We start from the raw sequence: 16909 nt of genomic DNA, 5'->3' as shown, positions 1-16909 counted from the left end.
AACATAAAAAAGCATTATAGACCTAAATGTAAGAACTAAAACTATAAAATTCTTAGATGAAAACAAAAATCTCAATCATGATCTTGGATTAGGCAAGTTTCTTAGATATGACACCAGAACACAAGCACTCAAAGAATAGATAAATTAGACTTCAACAAATTAAATTTTTTTGTGTGCTTCAAAGCAACTATTAAAGTGAAAAGACAACAAACAGCATGGAAAAAAAATTTGCAAATCATATATCTGATAAGAGACTGGTATCCAGAATATAGAAAGAATTATTTATTTATTTATTTATTTATTTGTTTGTTTTTGAGATGGAGTCTTGCTCTGTTGCCAGGCTGGAGTGCAGTAGCGCGATCTCTGCTCACTGCAACTTCTGCCTCCCAGTTTCAAATGATTCTCCTACCTCAGCTTCCTGAGTAGCTGGGACTACAGGCGTGCGCCACTATGCTTGGCTAATTTTTGTATTTTTAGTAGAAACAGGGTTTCACCACGTTGGCCAGGATGGTGTCAATCTCTTGACCTCATAATCCGCCTGCCTCGGCCTCCCAAAGTGCTGGGATTACAGGTGTGAGCCACCGCGCCCAGCCACAGAAAGAATTCTTACAACTCAATGATAAAAAGACAACCCACTTTAAAAATGGGCTAAGGGATTTCTCCAAAGACAACATAACAGTGGCCAATAAGCACATGAAAAGATTTCATCATTAGTCATTAGGGAAATGCAAATCAAAACCGCAATGAAATACCACTTCACACCCACCAGGATGGCTATTTTTTTTTTTTTTTTTTTTGAGACAGAGTCTTGCTCTGTCACCCAGGCTGGAGTGCAATGGCATGATCTTGCCTCACAGAACCTCTGCCTCCCGGGTTCAAGCAATTCTCCTGCGTCAGCCGCCCGAGTAGCTGGGATTATAGGCACTCGCCACCACGCCCAGCTAATTTTTTGTATTTTTAGTAGAGATGGGGTTTCACTATGTTGGCCAGGCTGGTCTCAAACTCCTGACCTCATGATCCACCTGCCTTGGTCTCCCAAAGTGCTGGGGGTCCAAATTCATTCTTTTTTTTTTTTTTTTTTTTTGAGATGGAGTTTTGCTCTTGTTGCCCAGGCTGGAGTGCAATGGTGCGATCTTGGCTCACCACAACCTCTGCCTTCCAGGTTCAAGCTATTCTCCTGTCTCAGCCTCCCAAGTATGCACCACCATGCCCAGCTAATTTTGTATTTTCAGTAGAGATGGGGTTTCTCCATGTAGAGGCTGGTCTAGAACTCCTGACCTCAGGTGATCCGCCCACCTCGGCCTCCCAAAGTGCTGGGATTACAGGCATGAGCCACCACGCCCGGCCTCTTTTTTTTTTCTGAGACTAGGTCTTGTCATGTTGCCCAGGCTGGTCTCAAACTCCTGGGCTCAGGCAATCCTTCCACCTTGGCATCCCAAAGTGCTGGGATTACAGGTGTGAGCCACCATGCTTGGGCGGCTATAATTTTTTTTTAAAGGAAAATAAATGTTGTCTAGGATGTGGAGAAATTAGAACCCTCATACATGCTGCTGGGGTTGTAAAATGGTGCAACCAGTTTGGAAAAGCGTTTAGCAGTTCTTCAAAATGTTAGAATTGCCATATTATCAAGCAATTCCACTCCCAGGTACATACTCAAGAGAATGAAAACATATATTCACACAAAGGCTCATACATGAATGTTCAAACCAGCATTATTATAAACAAAGCATGGTGACAATGAACATGTCCACCAACTGATGGATGGGTAAGGAAAATGTAGGACCTTCATACAGTGAAATATTATTCAGCAATAAAAAAGAATGAAGCACAGATACATACACATATGAACCTTAAAAACATTCTGCTACATGAAATAAGCGAGTCACAAAAGGCTACATATTGTATGATTCATTTATATGAAGTATCCAGAATACATAAATCCATAGAAACAGGAAGTAGATTGCTGGCCAGGGGCTGGGGAAAGGGGAATGGGAAATGACTGCTAACAGGTGTGGGGTTTCTTTTTGGAGTGATGATAATGTTCTCAAATTGACTGTGGTGATTGTTGCACTACTCTGTTAATATGCTAAAAACCATTAAACTGTGAACTTTGAAAAGAAAGAATTTTGTGATATGTGAATTATATCTCAAAAAAAGTTATTTAAAAAACAAACCAGCCAGGAACAGTGCCTCACACTTGTAGTCTCAGCAACTCAGGAGGCTGAGGTGGGAGGATCACTCGAGCCTGGGAGTTCAAGGCTGCAGCGAGCTAAAATCACGCCACTATACTCCAGCCTGGGCAACAGACCGAGACTCTGTCTCAAAAACAAAAATAAAAGGCTGTAGAAGCAAATGAAAGGGTTTAGGCTATCTTGATGGTAATAGGGAATCATCAAACAGTTTTCAGAAGGACAAAGAAACGATCCGAGTTGTGCTTTGGAAAGATCACTATGGGCATCATGTGAGGACTAGATGAAAAGAGGTCACGATGAGGAAAACCATTAAAGAAGAAAATATGGGCCAGGCGTGGTGGCTCACGCCTGTAATTCCAACACTTCAGGAGGCCAAGGCGGGCAGATAGCTTGAGCTCATGAGTTCAAGACCAGCTTGACCAACATAGTGAAACCCTGTCTCTACAAAAAAAATACAAAAGTTGGCTGGGCGAGGTGGTACATACCTGTAGTCCCAGCTACTTGGGAGGTTGAGGTGGGAGGACGGCTTCACTCCAGGAGGCAGAGGGTGCAGTGAGCTGAGATCCCACCACTGCACTCCAGCCTGGGCGATAGAGCCAGACCATACCTAAAAGAAAAAAAAAAAAAGAAGAAGAAGAAGAAAATATGTATAAGATGTCGATTTCGGTGCCTGGCATATAATAGATTTTTGATAAATGGCACTTCCCTTTTCTTTCTCTATGGACTGAGATCATATCAGGGCACTCTCTGCCTTAGACAGTGACTGAGGCCTCGTTCTCATGTCTACAGGGGCTGCAAGACAACATAGCTGGGTAAAGTAGGCCTGGTGTAAGAATCCAGTAGCAGCCAGCCCATGCCTCTAATCCCAGCACTTTGGGAGGCCAAGGCTGGTGGATCACCTGAGGTCAGGAATTTGAGACCAACCTGACCAACATGGAGAAACCCCGTCTCTACTAAAAGTACAAAATTAGTCAGGCATGGTGGTGCATGCCTGTAATCCCAGCTACTTGGGAGGCTGAGGCAGGAGAATCTCTTGAACCCGGGAGGCAGAGGTTGCAGTGAGCCAAGATCGCGTCTTTGCACTCCAGCCTGGGCAACGAGAGTGAAATTCCATCTCAAAAAAAAAAGGAATCCAGTAGCAAAAGTGTCATTACAACTGACAACTGAGGCTCAGCCTCCATGTCTGGGGGATGGTGGAGAGTGGTAGGCTCATGGCAAACTCAGGTCTGCATGCCCTCTCTGAAGCTCAGCGTTACTGGACAGGTGCCTTGGGGGAAGGTAGGTCCAGCATTGCAGATCTGGTCATTTGTCAAGAGAAGTTGGAAATTTCAATTTTTATGTTAGACCTCTCAATTTTCTGAATGCTGGCAACTAATTCAGAATGTATCAACAGATGGTTTTAACACAATGGCCAGGTGCAATGGCTCACACCTTTAAATCCCAGTGCTTTGGGAGGCTGAGGTGGGAGGATTGCTTGAGCCCAGAGTTCACGACTAGCCTGGGCAACAGAGTGAGACCCCCACCTCTACAAAATAAAAACGAAAACAAAACAGAATCATCAACAACAAAACAACAAAAAACACTACGAGCCACTGTTTTGCTCTGTTCCGGGGAGGCTTTCTCGAGTTAACAGTTTTGCCTCAGGTTATCACATACTTGATTGGGTTACAACTTCCTGGAAATCATTTTTAGCTTCAGAAGCACTGGGCCCCTAATGGATTCCTGGGACATACCCCTATCTCTGTCAGTAACACTAAGCCCCTCTGAGCGTGGATTACTCTGCAGATGGCTGAATAGATCTGTTGTTGATTCTATTAACTCCACTTTCTTTTTTTTTTTTTTTTTTTTTTTTTTTTTGAGACGGAGTCTCACTGTCGCCCAGGCTGGATTGCAGTGGCGCAATCTCGGCTCACTGCAAGCTCCGCCTCCCGGGTTCACGCCATTCTCCTGCCTCAGCCTCTCCGAGTAGCTGGGACTACAGGCGCCCGCCACCACGCCCGGCTAATTTTTTTTTATTTTTAGTAGAGACAGGGTTTCACTGTGGTCTCGATCTCCTGACCTCGTGATCCGCCCGCCTCGGCCTCCCAAAGTGCTGGGATTACAAGCATGAGCCACCGCGCCCGGCCTTCTATTAACTCCACTTTCAGAGGTTGGCATTTTCCTCGTACTGACCCACCCACCCTATCTGAGGCTTAACATTGTTTAAGACGAGACGGAGACAGCAGATGATTTACAATGAGTGTTATTATTCAAAAGAAAGTCCTATATTTGCTACAGATTGGGGTGTGGTATCAAAGGTTGGAGGGGCCTGGAGTTTAGGGTGGAGTTCGGGCCAGGTCCTGGCCAAGCCTTCACATGCGGGCGATGTGAGTTCAAGTCATACACAACTAAATGGGCATGCCATGTCCCTGAGATAGGCCTCCTTTTTGTGGGCTGGGTCGTGGGTTTCACCTTGAAGAAGGTGAATGGTGAGCATAGACAATGAGGGAAGTTATTATGGGGTTGGCAGGGGAAATGCAGTTAGGAAAGAAAGGAACATAGGTCACCGCATAGTCCCAGGGGCTCTGGTGATGAGTTCTGAGAATGCCACCCTTCCTGGGCCCTCTTCTCCTTAAAGGTAACGCCAGGCAAGGGAGGGGGTTACTGCCTGACTGAGTCTTACTGGCCTCCCATCCCCCAAACCTTCTTCTCTGGGACATTCTTTTTTTCCCTAAAGCGGAGGCCTTGCCTTCTCTTCCAAGTGAGGGTTAGGGCAGGGGAAGACAAGAAAGTCAGCTTGACAAAACTTGCTGGCCAGGCACGGTGTCTCATGCCTGTAATCCCAGCACTTTGGGAGGCTGAGGTGGGTGGATCACCTGAGGTCAGGAGTTTGAGACCAGCCTGGCCAACATGGCAAAACCCCGTCTCTACTAAAAATACCAAATAAATTAGCTGGGCATGATGGTGGGCAACTGTAATCCCAGCTACTCGGGAGGCTGAGGCAGGAGAATCACTTGAGCCCAGGAGGCGGAGGTTGCAGTGAGCTGAGATCACGCCATTACACTCCAGCCTGGGTAACATGAGCAAAACTCTGTCTCAAAAAAAGAAAAAACAAAAACAAACAAAAACAAAAAAAAACACAACATGCCTTAATTTTCCTTGGGGGAAGTAAACTCTACAAGGAGATCAGCCTTGGTTACCAGAAAGCAAGATTCTTCTCTGAGCATAAATGCTGCTGTTGCCCTCCTCCAACTCCTTGCTTGGACTTTTTGGGATAGGTGAGATGCGGAGGTTAAGGGGCCTTGGGCTTGGGTCTGATTTCTGGTTCACTCTAGGCCCTGGTCCCTTCATAAACACTTTCCTCCAAATCTTTCCATGCCCTGCTGACCTCATTCTGGCCTCTCACAAGCTGGACACCCTCTTACAAAAAGTTCAAGGAATTAAGATTCTGTTTTTGGGAAAGAGGAAGGGTGACATCCTCAAGTTAAGGAAATGTTGCTTAAGAGGATTTTTGGAGGGTTGAATAAAAGTGAAGGCGCTTTCTAACAAGGAGGTTAAAACCATGGCTTTTGGAGTCTGAAAGAGTTCAAAGTTTACCTGTCATTTACTAGCTGAGTGACTTTGGGAAGTTACTTTAACTTCTGGACCCCATTTTCTCATCTGGTAAAATGGGGTTACGAATACAGGCTCTGAGGATTAAGAGGTGAGAAGTACAATGAATACTTAGAACATTGCTTGGTACTTAGCACTGAAAAATGTTAGCCATTGCTAGTTTTACCAAAGAAAAAAGGAGAAAAGATGATGTGGTTCCTGGCAGGTGTTCGGTGGCTCCCTGACACCCACATACTCCGCACCCTGCCCGGAACCTCCTCCCTCCTTGTCTGCATTAGTAATCCCTGCCTCCTCTGCAGGAGCCAGCTCAGCGGCCCCTCCTCTGAGCTCCCAGGGCACCTTGAGTTGGATTTGTCTGGACGTTGGGTTCCTGTTTTACCTCCAAATCCACTGCTAGAGCTCAGTGGATGTTTGTTGAATTAGTGAATAATCCCTTGCTTTTGTATGTCACTTCAGTTCATAAAGCTCATAGGAATACATTATCTGATTTAATCTTCAGAAGCACACTGCAGGGAAGATCCTGTTTTACGGATTAAAAATATACGTATATGAGAGACCGGTTACCTGGAGTCTGCATGGCTCATGCAGATTGCGACAACCTAGACCCTGCCTGAGGTGCAGCTCCTGGGTCACCTCATGCAGCCAAAGGTGGGCGTCTCGGGGAGGTTCCCACCAGCGCAGGGAGGTGGCTTCTGAGCAACGTCACTGAAGTCTCCACCAAATTGCCAGCAGGGCCCAGGCCTTTCCCTGACTGTCCCACTCTCTCAATGCAATGAATCTGGGAAACCCAAACATCCTGCCCCTCTTACCCCATCAGACCTGCCCTTCCAGGGATGTGGCTTTCCCTCACCTAGGGAAAAGGCTGAGGGGGCCTCAGGCTGCTGTGGGGGACATGGGTGTCCTCCTTTCTTGGTGACCAGCAATTTGACTTTGGCCAGTGTGAAGAGTGGGGCTCTGACTGGGGTGTGGGAGGAGGAAACGAAGTGGGAGCACAGCCTGCCCCCATCCTCTTTGCAGCCTCTGGGGCTCCCCTTAGGTCTGTCTGGCAGCTGTCTTCCCCAATGACCTCTTTTCCTCCCTCTGTGCTGGCCACATCCTTCCTTTATCAAAAGCAGCTGCTTTGGGTTCTCCTGAATTGCCTTTTAGATGAAAGGCATTTGTGTTTCTTGGTAGCTGGTTCCTGCTGAGTAAGGTGGGACAGGCTCTGGCTTCCCAGGTGAGACTGGAGAGGCCAAGGCAATCCTTCACTCCTGGAGAGCTGGGGAGGAGCCCACATCACTGGGGCAATTGGGACCCCGTCCCCTCCCCTCCCCTCCACTCCACTCCACTCCCTTCCCCTCCCTCCACCTCCAGGATCCAGCAGCAACCCTTTTTACTCCAGGTTTCTCATTCATCCAAACATTTACTAAGCTCCTGAGTGCTAAGCACCTGAGAGGAGGGTCTCAGTATCAGCTTCACCTCCTCCCTGAAGCTTTGGAGCTCTCCCTGGGAATAAGTAAGCTCTTCTCTGGTTACTATGGCTCAAAGGAAGGTGCACAGATGGTGGTGCCTCTCAAACTTGGGTTTTAATTCCAGTGCTATTTACTAGCTGAGAGATTTTATGTTATTTAACCTCTCTGAGCCAGTCTCCCCGCCTATGAAACAGGGATTCCAGCTAGCACACAGGGTTGGCACTGAGGCTAAAGGGAGTTCTCCATGTAAGGCAAATGAGAGACACTTGGAGGGCACCCGCTCAACTCTCCCTCTCCAGGAGATGGAGGTGCCTAGCCTTCAGCATTTGTCAAGCCTGGCACCCTCTTTCACCCCATCACATCCTTCCATGGGGGACCACAGGCTTCAGCCCACTCCAAGGGCCTCTGTTGCTCCTGCTGACGTATCCCTAGGGGCTCCAGGGCAACTGCACACTCAGCCCTGGTCTTTGGGCTGCCCCCTCATCAGGTCTGGGCTCCTTCTTTGTTAGGAAGCTGCAGACAGGCTCAGGCAGGCAGGACATTTCCACTGTTGCCAGCCCTGCCCCAGGTGGGTGGGGAGGGGCAGATTTCTCCCACCCAGTGGCCTCAGGGCATAGTTCTCCCTTTTCTGGTTAGGCTACTTTAGGAGCCCTGTGCATGCAAGGAGCAATATTGTTACCATGAGGGCTAAGACATGGGGCAGAGAGACCATCCAGTCTCCCTGGGTCCCCTACAGGCATCATCACCTCCCTTGGGTGTGGTGGTGTTTCTCTGGTAGGAGAAAGAGCAAGAGATGGGGCAGAGGTGTGGTCTGGATATGTAATTTCAGACATCTGACCTCCAATTGGAATAAGGATTCCAACTGTCTTTATCTGTAAAACGGAGGTAATATCTTCACAAGGTTACTGTGGCAATCAAATGAGACTAATGTGTGGGAGGGTTCAGAACTGTAAGGCAAGAAATCCATCACAGGACATTACCCAATTTAAAGTCCTTCCATGGCTTCCCCATAGCTTTTGGGGTACAAACATGTTTACCACAGCCTCCGACCAGCTCACTAACCTCATCTCCCACCATCTGACCCACATGGTTCTTGCAGCTGAGCTCATGCCTGCTCTGGGTCTCCTACATGCGCTACTTCCTGGCCCGGACTTCCTCCATCTAACCAACTACTCATCACCAGCTTTTTAATCTTTCTCAGAGAAACCTTCCCCGACTCTTCACACAAGGCCAGGGCCACTTGTTACTTGCCCTCTTCAGACCTTCATCTTTGCACACTTACAACGAGTTGTGTGACTGTCCAAGGTCTGCATCGGCCCACCTCTGTTTCCTGAATGTGGGCTTCCTGACGATAGGTACTGAGCAGCATGCCGACAGTATCTCCAGGCTTTGCAGAGCATTCAGCACACAGTAGGCATTTTATTTGTTGAAAGAAAAAAGCAGCCGGGTGCGGTGGCTCACGCCTGTAATCTCAGCACTTTGGGAGGCCGAGGCGGGTGGATCACGAGGTCAGGAGTTCGAGACCAGCCTGACCAACATGGTGAAACCCCATCTCTACTAAAAATAAAAAAATTAGCGGGCATGGTGGTGCAAACCTGTAATCCCAGCTACTCAGGAGGCTGAGGCAGGAGAATAGCTTGAACCCAGAAGGCAGAGGTTGCAGTGAGCAGAGATCACGCCACTGCACTCCAGCCTGGGGGACAGAGCGAGACTCTGTCTCAAAAAAGAGGAAAAAAAAAAAAAGAAAGAAAAGAAAAAGGCAACTGACTCAGAGGCAGCTCCGCCCCCAGGCTCCCAGGCTCTTCATCCACTCTCCTTAGCCTGAAGGCTGTGGCATTCACAGTCCTCCCCAACTCCACCTGACTCAGCAACTGCTCTTAGTCCAGCAGAGGAATCAGGAGCTGACTTTCCTCCTTGCTCCTCCCTATCAAAACTCAAAATTCTGGTCGCTTGCATCTTCCTTCTTGACTCTCTTCCATGAGGCCAGAGAACGCATGGCCTGTTTACCATGTCACCTCAGTTTCTAGTTTGGGGCTGTTGTGTAGATGGATCACTTGCCTATTAGTAAACCTCCTGAGGATGGCTCCCATCCCTCCCTGCTAGGCAAAGAGCAGAGCCTCTCGAATCCAAAGGCTTGAGCACAGGTCCAAGTCCAGCACTGTCCCAGTTGTTAAGGCTTTGGACAAATCAACTACTGAACCAGTTTCCTCATCAGTAAAATAGAATACCACTTCACAGAAGGGTGGAAATCAGGAGGCACACAAATCACGGTGTTCGACACTGCTAAGCACTCTACCTGCTTTCATCTGTGCAGCTCAATGTGATACACTCTACATCATTTTCCACGTGGGGTAACTGAGGCATGGAGGGGTTACACACGCAGCTCACACACACCACCATTAAAGTAGTCTGAACTCAGGCAAGCTCCCCCAGGAGACCCAAGCTCTTTCCTAACTGCCAGGCTTGCTCTGTTCCCTTAAAGTCAGAGGCAGAAAAGGTGCTCAGTAGTTTCAGGTTATTTTGATTCAAATTTGGCCGGGTGTGGTGGCTCACGCCTGTAATCCCAGCACTTTGGGAGGCCGAGGCGGGTGGATCACAAGGTCAGGAGATTGAGACCATCCTGGCTAACAAGGTGAAACCCTGCCTCTACTAAAAATACAAAAAATAGCCGGGTGTGGTGGCAGGTGCCTGTAGTCCCAGCTACTCTGGAGGCTGAGGCAGGAGAACGGCGTGAACCCGGTGGGGCCGGAGCCTGCAGTGAGCCGAGATCGCACCACTGCACTCCAGCCTGGGTGACAGAGCGAGACTCCGTCTCAAAAACAAAACAAAACAAAACAAAAAAAAAACAACCAAAATGTATTGTCTCGTAGTTCTGGAGGCCAGAAGTCTGAGATCGAGGTGTGGGCAGGGCTATGTTTCCTCTAAAGGCACTAGGGAAGGATCTGTTCCAGGCTTCTTTCCTAGCACCTGCTAGCTGTGGCAGCATAATGCCAATCTTCACACAGCCTCCTGCCTGCCTGTGTGTGTCTATGTTGAAATTTCTCCATTATAAAGGACTCCAGTCATATTGGATGGGGGCCCACCCCACTCCAGTAGGACCTCATCTTCTTCATTAATAAAATCTGCAATTACTTTATTTCCAATTAAGGTCACATTCTGAGATACTGGGGGTTAGGAGTTCAAAATTCAGTGTTGGGAAGACACAACATTGTGTCTCCCAGTGAATGTGGACCTTACGGCCTGTCTTTTTCTTGAGACAGGGTCTCATTCTGCCACCCGGGCTGGACTGCAGTGGTATGATCTCGGTTCACTGCAACCTCTGCCCCCCAGGCTCAAGCGATCCTCCCGCCTCAGCCTCCAGAGTAGCTGGGATTACAGGTACGCACCACCACACCTGGCTAATTTTTTGTAGAGACAATGTTTCGCCATGTTGGCCAGGCTGGTCTCAAACTCCTGAGCTCAAGCAATCCGCGTGCCTTATCCTCCAAAAGTGCTGAGATTACAGTCATGAGCCGCTGCTTCTGGCAAGGCTGAGGTCTTAAGAGGCCTCGCAGCTTGTTTTCTCTCTCTGGAAGCCAACTGCCATGTAAAGAAGTCCAGCTACACTGCTGGAGAAGAAAGCCCTGTAGGATAAGGGCTAAGGAGAAAGCACGGGAGGCCCCCAGCCATGCCAGCTGAGATGGTAAGATGAGCGAGTGTGGCCATATCGAGTTCTTGAGCGGCCCCAGTCAACTCCACAGAGAGTGATGCACCGCCACCAAGCCCTCCCACAAACTACAGAAATGTGAGTGAATCAATGGCGGTTGTTTGAAGCCACTCAGTTTTGGGGTAGTCTGTTACATAGCAAGACATAACTGCGACACGCCTCACACAGCACAGGGCCTTCGTAATTTATGCTCGATTCCTTCTGCTGGAAGCCCTTCTGTCAGAGGCCAATGCCTGCCTATCACTCAGATAAAATATTTGGGTCTCACTGCTAGCGGAGTGGCTGGGAATGAGGACAAAGTTGTGCTTGTATTTAATGAATGGCACCCTCTGACCTACCTAAAAGCTTCTGAGAGCGCGGGTGAGAAGCTGGGCCCCTGGCGTGAGCAGGGGAGGAGGCAGAGAGGTACTGAGGGGCGCTTTGTGCGGGTGGGCTTACAGCCAGAGCTCAGGCGCACAGAGCCAATTGTGTGGGCTCCAGGACACTGGAACCTCGGGGGGTAAGAGGAGGAATACAAGTAGCGAGAGGCCTTGGCTAGGGGAAAATTGGAATAATTAACCATTGAGAATGAGCGTCTTCAAAAGAGCTTAATTTTGGGGAAATGAAGAGCTACAGAGAAGCACAAAGAAGTGATTACTTAGAATAGGAACAGAGGATTATTATATGGAGAACAGTGATGGAAGAGAAAGTGCTTAAATACATTAAAGCCCCTTTTCCTCCCCTATGGTGGGTTATGGTCCCAATTATATTGATAATAGCGAACACTGATGACCACTTACTGTGTCCCAGGTACTATTCTAAGCACTGTCTATTTAATCCTCAAGATGACCCTGAGGGAGGTACTACTGTTTTAGTCTCATTTTATAGAACAGGAAACAGGCCAGTAACATGACCAAGGCCACACAGTTATGAGGTGGCAAAGCTGGGATTCAAATCCAGGTATCCTGGCTTCAGAGTCTGTGTTCTTCATCACCTGTGCTGCTCTGTCTTTTTCTTTTTCTTTCTTTCTTTTTTTTTTTTTTTTTTTTTGTGAGACAGAGTCTTGCTCTGTCGCCCAGGCTGGAGTGCAGTGGCACAATCTCGGCTCACTGCAACCTCCATCTCCTGGATTCAAGCGATTCTCCTGCCTCAGCCTCCCAGGTAGCTGGGATTACAGGTGCCTGCCACCATGCCAGCTAATTTTTGTATTTTTAGTAGAGATGGGGTTTCACCATGTTGGACCAGGCTGGTCTCAAACTCCTCAGGTGATCTGTCCACCTCGGCCTCCCAGTACTGGGATTACAGGCGTGAGCCACCGTGCCCGGCCTGCTCTGTCATTTCTAAGGCCAGAGCACTGTCTCATCACACCTCTACAGAGCCTTAATCGCAGCAATTAGACACGGCTTGTGCTGGGGCTAGTAAAATCCACTCCAAGGGGCCCAGCCCTCAGGGTTGGGGACTATTTTGTAGTGTGATGCTCTGGAACAAGATGACCACACGGGCGAGGCACTGCCGCAGAAAATCCTCTATGGGCCTGTCCGCTACTTTTCAGACAGCCTGGATGCAGCTCCTCCCAGAATAGGCACTCACAACCCTTTAAGAACCTGCCCAGACTTGATGAGGGATAAAAAAAAATGAGACTCCAGATCAGCAAGACAGGATAGGGTGTGGGAGGGATGCCTACACCTAAGACACCCTTATCTTTTTTCCATTTCTTCCCAGTTGCTGGGTTCCACATAGAGACATGTGGTGGTCGGGGTGGGGGTGGAGGGTGTTCTTTTTTTTTTTTTTTGAGACAGAGTTTCACTCTTGTTGCCCAGGCTGGAGTGCAATGATGTGATCTCAGCTCCCCACAACCTCTGCCTCCCAGGTCCAAGCAATTCTCCTGCCTCAGGCTCCTGAGTAGCTGGGATTTCAGGCATGCACCACCACCACGCCTAATTTTGTATTTTCAGTAGAGACAGGGTTCCTCCATGTTGGTCAGGCTGGTCTCGCACTCCCGACCTCAGGTAATCTGCCCACCTCGGCCTCCCAAAGTGCTGGGATTACAGGCATGAGCCACCATGCCTGGCGGAGGGTGTTCTTAACTGGAGGTTTAGTCCAAGTCCCTGAATTTATAGACAAAGACAGCATCCAGAAGAATTACTTGACAAGGTCTCTACCCCTCCCCCAAGTGAGAGAGGGGGTCATCTCTTTTCCCAGGGCTGATATACGGCACTTTCTTTCTTCCCGAAGACTGAGGACTGGGAGGGAGGGGTGGGGAAAGGAAGCACGTGCTGTCAGCTTCCGCATTCTTCCTGTCCGCAAGGGAATTCCATACAGCCTCCTTAGCTAAGCCTTGCCACATCCTTTTGAGCAGGTGTTCAAGTCCCCGGTGAAGCCAGCACCAACAGCCCCCTAGCCTGCTCCTTAGGCTGCCCAGAGTGCCCCAGGAAGTACATAGAGACAGTCCCAGCTCGATACCCTGAACTTTCACTAGGATTTGGTTTCTAACTTTGTTCCCTCTCTCCCTGACCAATGAGCCAACTTCACTGTGAAGATGCCCGGGATATGAGAATCATCTACATTTATTACCATCCCTTGGATTCTAATTCCCAGATATCTAAGGCTTTAAGTGGTCACCGTCTTTCTCCCACCATAAGTTGGGGCTCCAACTCCTATCTTCCTGCCTCCCACTGGGTTCAACCTATTTCAGTACCCGAGTATGCATGGGATGGGGGACCAGGACTGCGCAGCACGTGATTAACACACACCCTGCCCTCAAAGGCTTACGCACTGTGGGAGTCCCTTCCTCTCACTCTTTGGCACGAACCTTTCACTTTGGTCAGAAGATTCCTGTTCCATGGACACACAGCCTACCCGTGTTGAGTTTTCATCTCTTTTCCACCACTCTGCCTTTCACCTTAATCCCCAGCATTAGGGAGCCTGTTACAGTTCTGAGATAGTATGCTGTTCCCTCTGCCTTGTTCCTTCCTGGTCTGTCTGGCCAACTAACTCAGCCTCCAAAATCCACTGCCATTTACCGCAGGTCTGCCCTGCTTCCGGACTTTAGTCACATTTCTACACATATTTGTCATGTTATATTGTGATTTGTTTAGAGCTTCCCCTTCCCAACTTTGCCCTCTTCCAAGCTTAGACTCAGAGGGCAAGTAGGTTTCATGCTCTGTGTGCTGGGGACTCTTGGCCCCGTCAGGGCTCAGAAGCAGGTGGGAAAATGCATGCTCCTGATGGAACTGGGGGCTAGCCTTCACCTGCTTTATCTTACTACTTATTGGTACATTGTCTTTTCAGGGAAATGAAAAGGCCTTCAGTGTGTTTGGAAGATCTTGTTTTAGAAGACCTTATTTTGGCTGGGTGCAGTGGCTCAGGCTTGTAATCCCAGCACTTTGGGAGGCCGAGGCGGGTGGATCACCTGAGGTCAGGAGTTTGAGACCAGCCTGGCCAACATGGCGAAACCCTGTCTCTACTAAAAATACAAAAATTAGCTGGGCATGGTGACAGGCGCCTAAAATCCCAGCTACTCGGGAGGCTGAGGCAGGAGAATAGCTTGAACCTGGGAGGCTGAGGCAGCAGTGAGCTGAGATCGTGCCATTGCACTCCAGCCTGGGCAACAGAGCGAGCCTCAGTCTCAAAAAAGAAAAAAAAAAAATTAAAATGAGGTCATAAGGGTAGATTCTAATCCAATAGGACTGATGGACTTATAAGAGGAGGCAATAAGGACAGAGGCCAGAGATGGCCATCTGCAAGCCAAGGAGAAAGGCCTCAGAAGAAACTAAACTGCCAACACATCTTGACCTTGGACTTCTAGCCTCCCAAATGTGAGGCACATTTCTGTTGTTTAAGACACCTCATCTGTGGTGCCTTGTTATGGCAACCCCAGCAGACTAATACAACACCTAAAACTGAATTCTTCTCCAAGCCTAAATGGGAAACATGGGAGGGAGAACATCTCATGCTGTCCAAGCAGCAAGTCACCCATGACCCTTCTCCCTGTGTGCCATGTCAACTGGTCACTAAGCGCTGTGACCCAACCCTTTTACTCTTCCCTCCCCCATCTCACTGCTCTGGTCCAAGCATTGGTTTTTCACCTTGATTACTACAACGGCCACTATCCCTCTACTGTACTGTGCCCAGAAAACTATCCTTGCAACTGTCAAGCAATCCTTTAAGGCAAGATTTCTTTTTTTTTTTTTTTTTGGGACGGAGTTTCGCTCTTGTTGCCCAGGCTGGAGTGCAATGGCGCAATCTCAACTCACTGTAACCTCCGCCTCCTGGGTTCAAGCGATTCTCCTGCCTCAGCCTCCTGAGTAGCTGGAATTACAGGCATGTCCCAACAGGGCCAGCTAATTTTTTTTTTTTTTTTTTTTTTTGAGACAGAATCTCGCTGTCTTGCCCAGGCTAGAGTGCAGTGGCGCAATCTCGACTCACTTCCAGCTCCGCCTCCCGGGTTCATGCCATTCTCCTGCCTTAGCCTCCCGAGTAGCTGGAACTACAGGCGCCCACCACCACACCTGGCTAATTTTTTGTATTTTTAGTAGAGATGGGGTTTCACCGTGTTAGCCAGGATGGTCTCGATCTCCTCACCTCGTGATCCACCCGCCTCGGCCTCCCAAAGTGCTGGGATTACAGGTGTGAGCCACCGCGCCCAGCCATGGCCAGCTAATTTTTTTATATTTTTAGGAGAGATGAGGTTTCTCCATGTTGGTCAGGCCGGTCTCGAGCTCCCGACCCCAGGTGACCCGCCCACCTCAGCCTCCCAAAGTGCTGGGATTACAGGCATGAGTCACCGCACCGGGCCTAAGATTTCTTTTTTTTTTTGAGACAGAGTCTCGCTCTGTCACCCAGGCTGGAGTGCAGTGGCGCGATCTCGGCTCACTGCAAGCTCCGCCTCCCGGGTTCACACCATTCTCCTGCCTCAGCCTCTCCGAGTAGCTGGGACTACAGGCGCCCGCCACCACGCCCGGCTAATTTTTTTTGTATTTTTAGTAGAGACGGGGTTTCACCGTGGTCTCGATCTCCTGACCTCGTGATCCGCCCGCCTCGGCCTCCCAAAGTGCTGGGATTACAAGCGTGAGCCACCGCGCCCGGCCTAAGATTTCTTAATCTCAGCAGTATTGCCATTTCTGGCAGGATAATTCTTTGTTGTGTGGGCATGTCTGTTCTGTGCTTTGTAGGACTGAGCCACATCCCTGGTCTCTATATGCAACATGCCAGATCACCCCTACCCACAGTTGCAACAGTCAAAAACATCTCTAAACATTGCCAAATGTCCGCTGGAGGGCAAAAGTGTCCCAGGTTGAGAACCGCTGCTTTAAGGATGGGTTATCTCTGAATGCAGGCACCTGAATGCCACTAAACATTTTATATAGGAGAAAGTTCAAATTTTTTTGCTCCCCAAAACGGCCCCCTAACATCTAGAATAATCCATGGCTCATAGTAGGTGCTCAATAAATATGTGAAAAAGATATCCAAACCAAGGTCATTCAGCCCTGTACCTTTTTCTCTAGTTCCTTCCTCCGTTCCAAATTCCAGCTACAAGCTAGTTGAGATCACCCAAATATAACGTGCTTGCATTTTCCATATTTTTTCCTGTAACAGTCTCTGCCTTGAACGCTGCCCTGTACCCCAGCTCATTGTCAGTATTTGGTGCAAGTGCCAGTCCTCCTGGAAAGCTCCCCTTGTCTTGCCTGAGGCTTCTTGTGGCCTCCAGGCACTGTGCATATGTCTCACCCACTCTACTGAGCTTTAAGCAGAGGGAAGACAGAAAAAGATCAGCTTCCTCACTGCAGGTGGGTGTACTAGTGCAGGACACTGAATGCCTAGAAGCAGCAAGATGAGTCACATCACAGAATCTCAGTTCTGAAGGTGGGGATACAGGGTAGAGCTGAGAATAGCACAAGTCTTCATGAGGGAAAAGTTAGGGCCCAAGACCCTGTCTTTCACATTATACAAGCAGACAACTAATGCATCCAACAGACAACAAATTTACA

The sequence above is a fragment of the Nomascus leucogenys genome, chromosome 9, assembly GCF_006542625.1.
Source record: "Nomascus leucogenys isolate Asia chromosome 9, Asia_NLE_v1, whole genome shotgun sequence".
NCBI classification, from domain to species: Eukaryota; Metazoa; Chordata; class Mammalia; order Primates; family Hylobatidae; genus Nomascus; species Nomascus leucogenys.
This window is presented reverse-complemented; position numbering follows the sequence as displayed.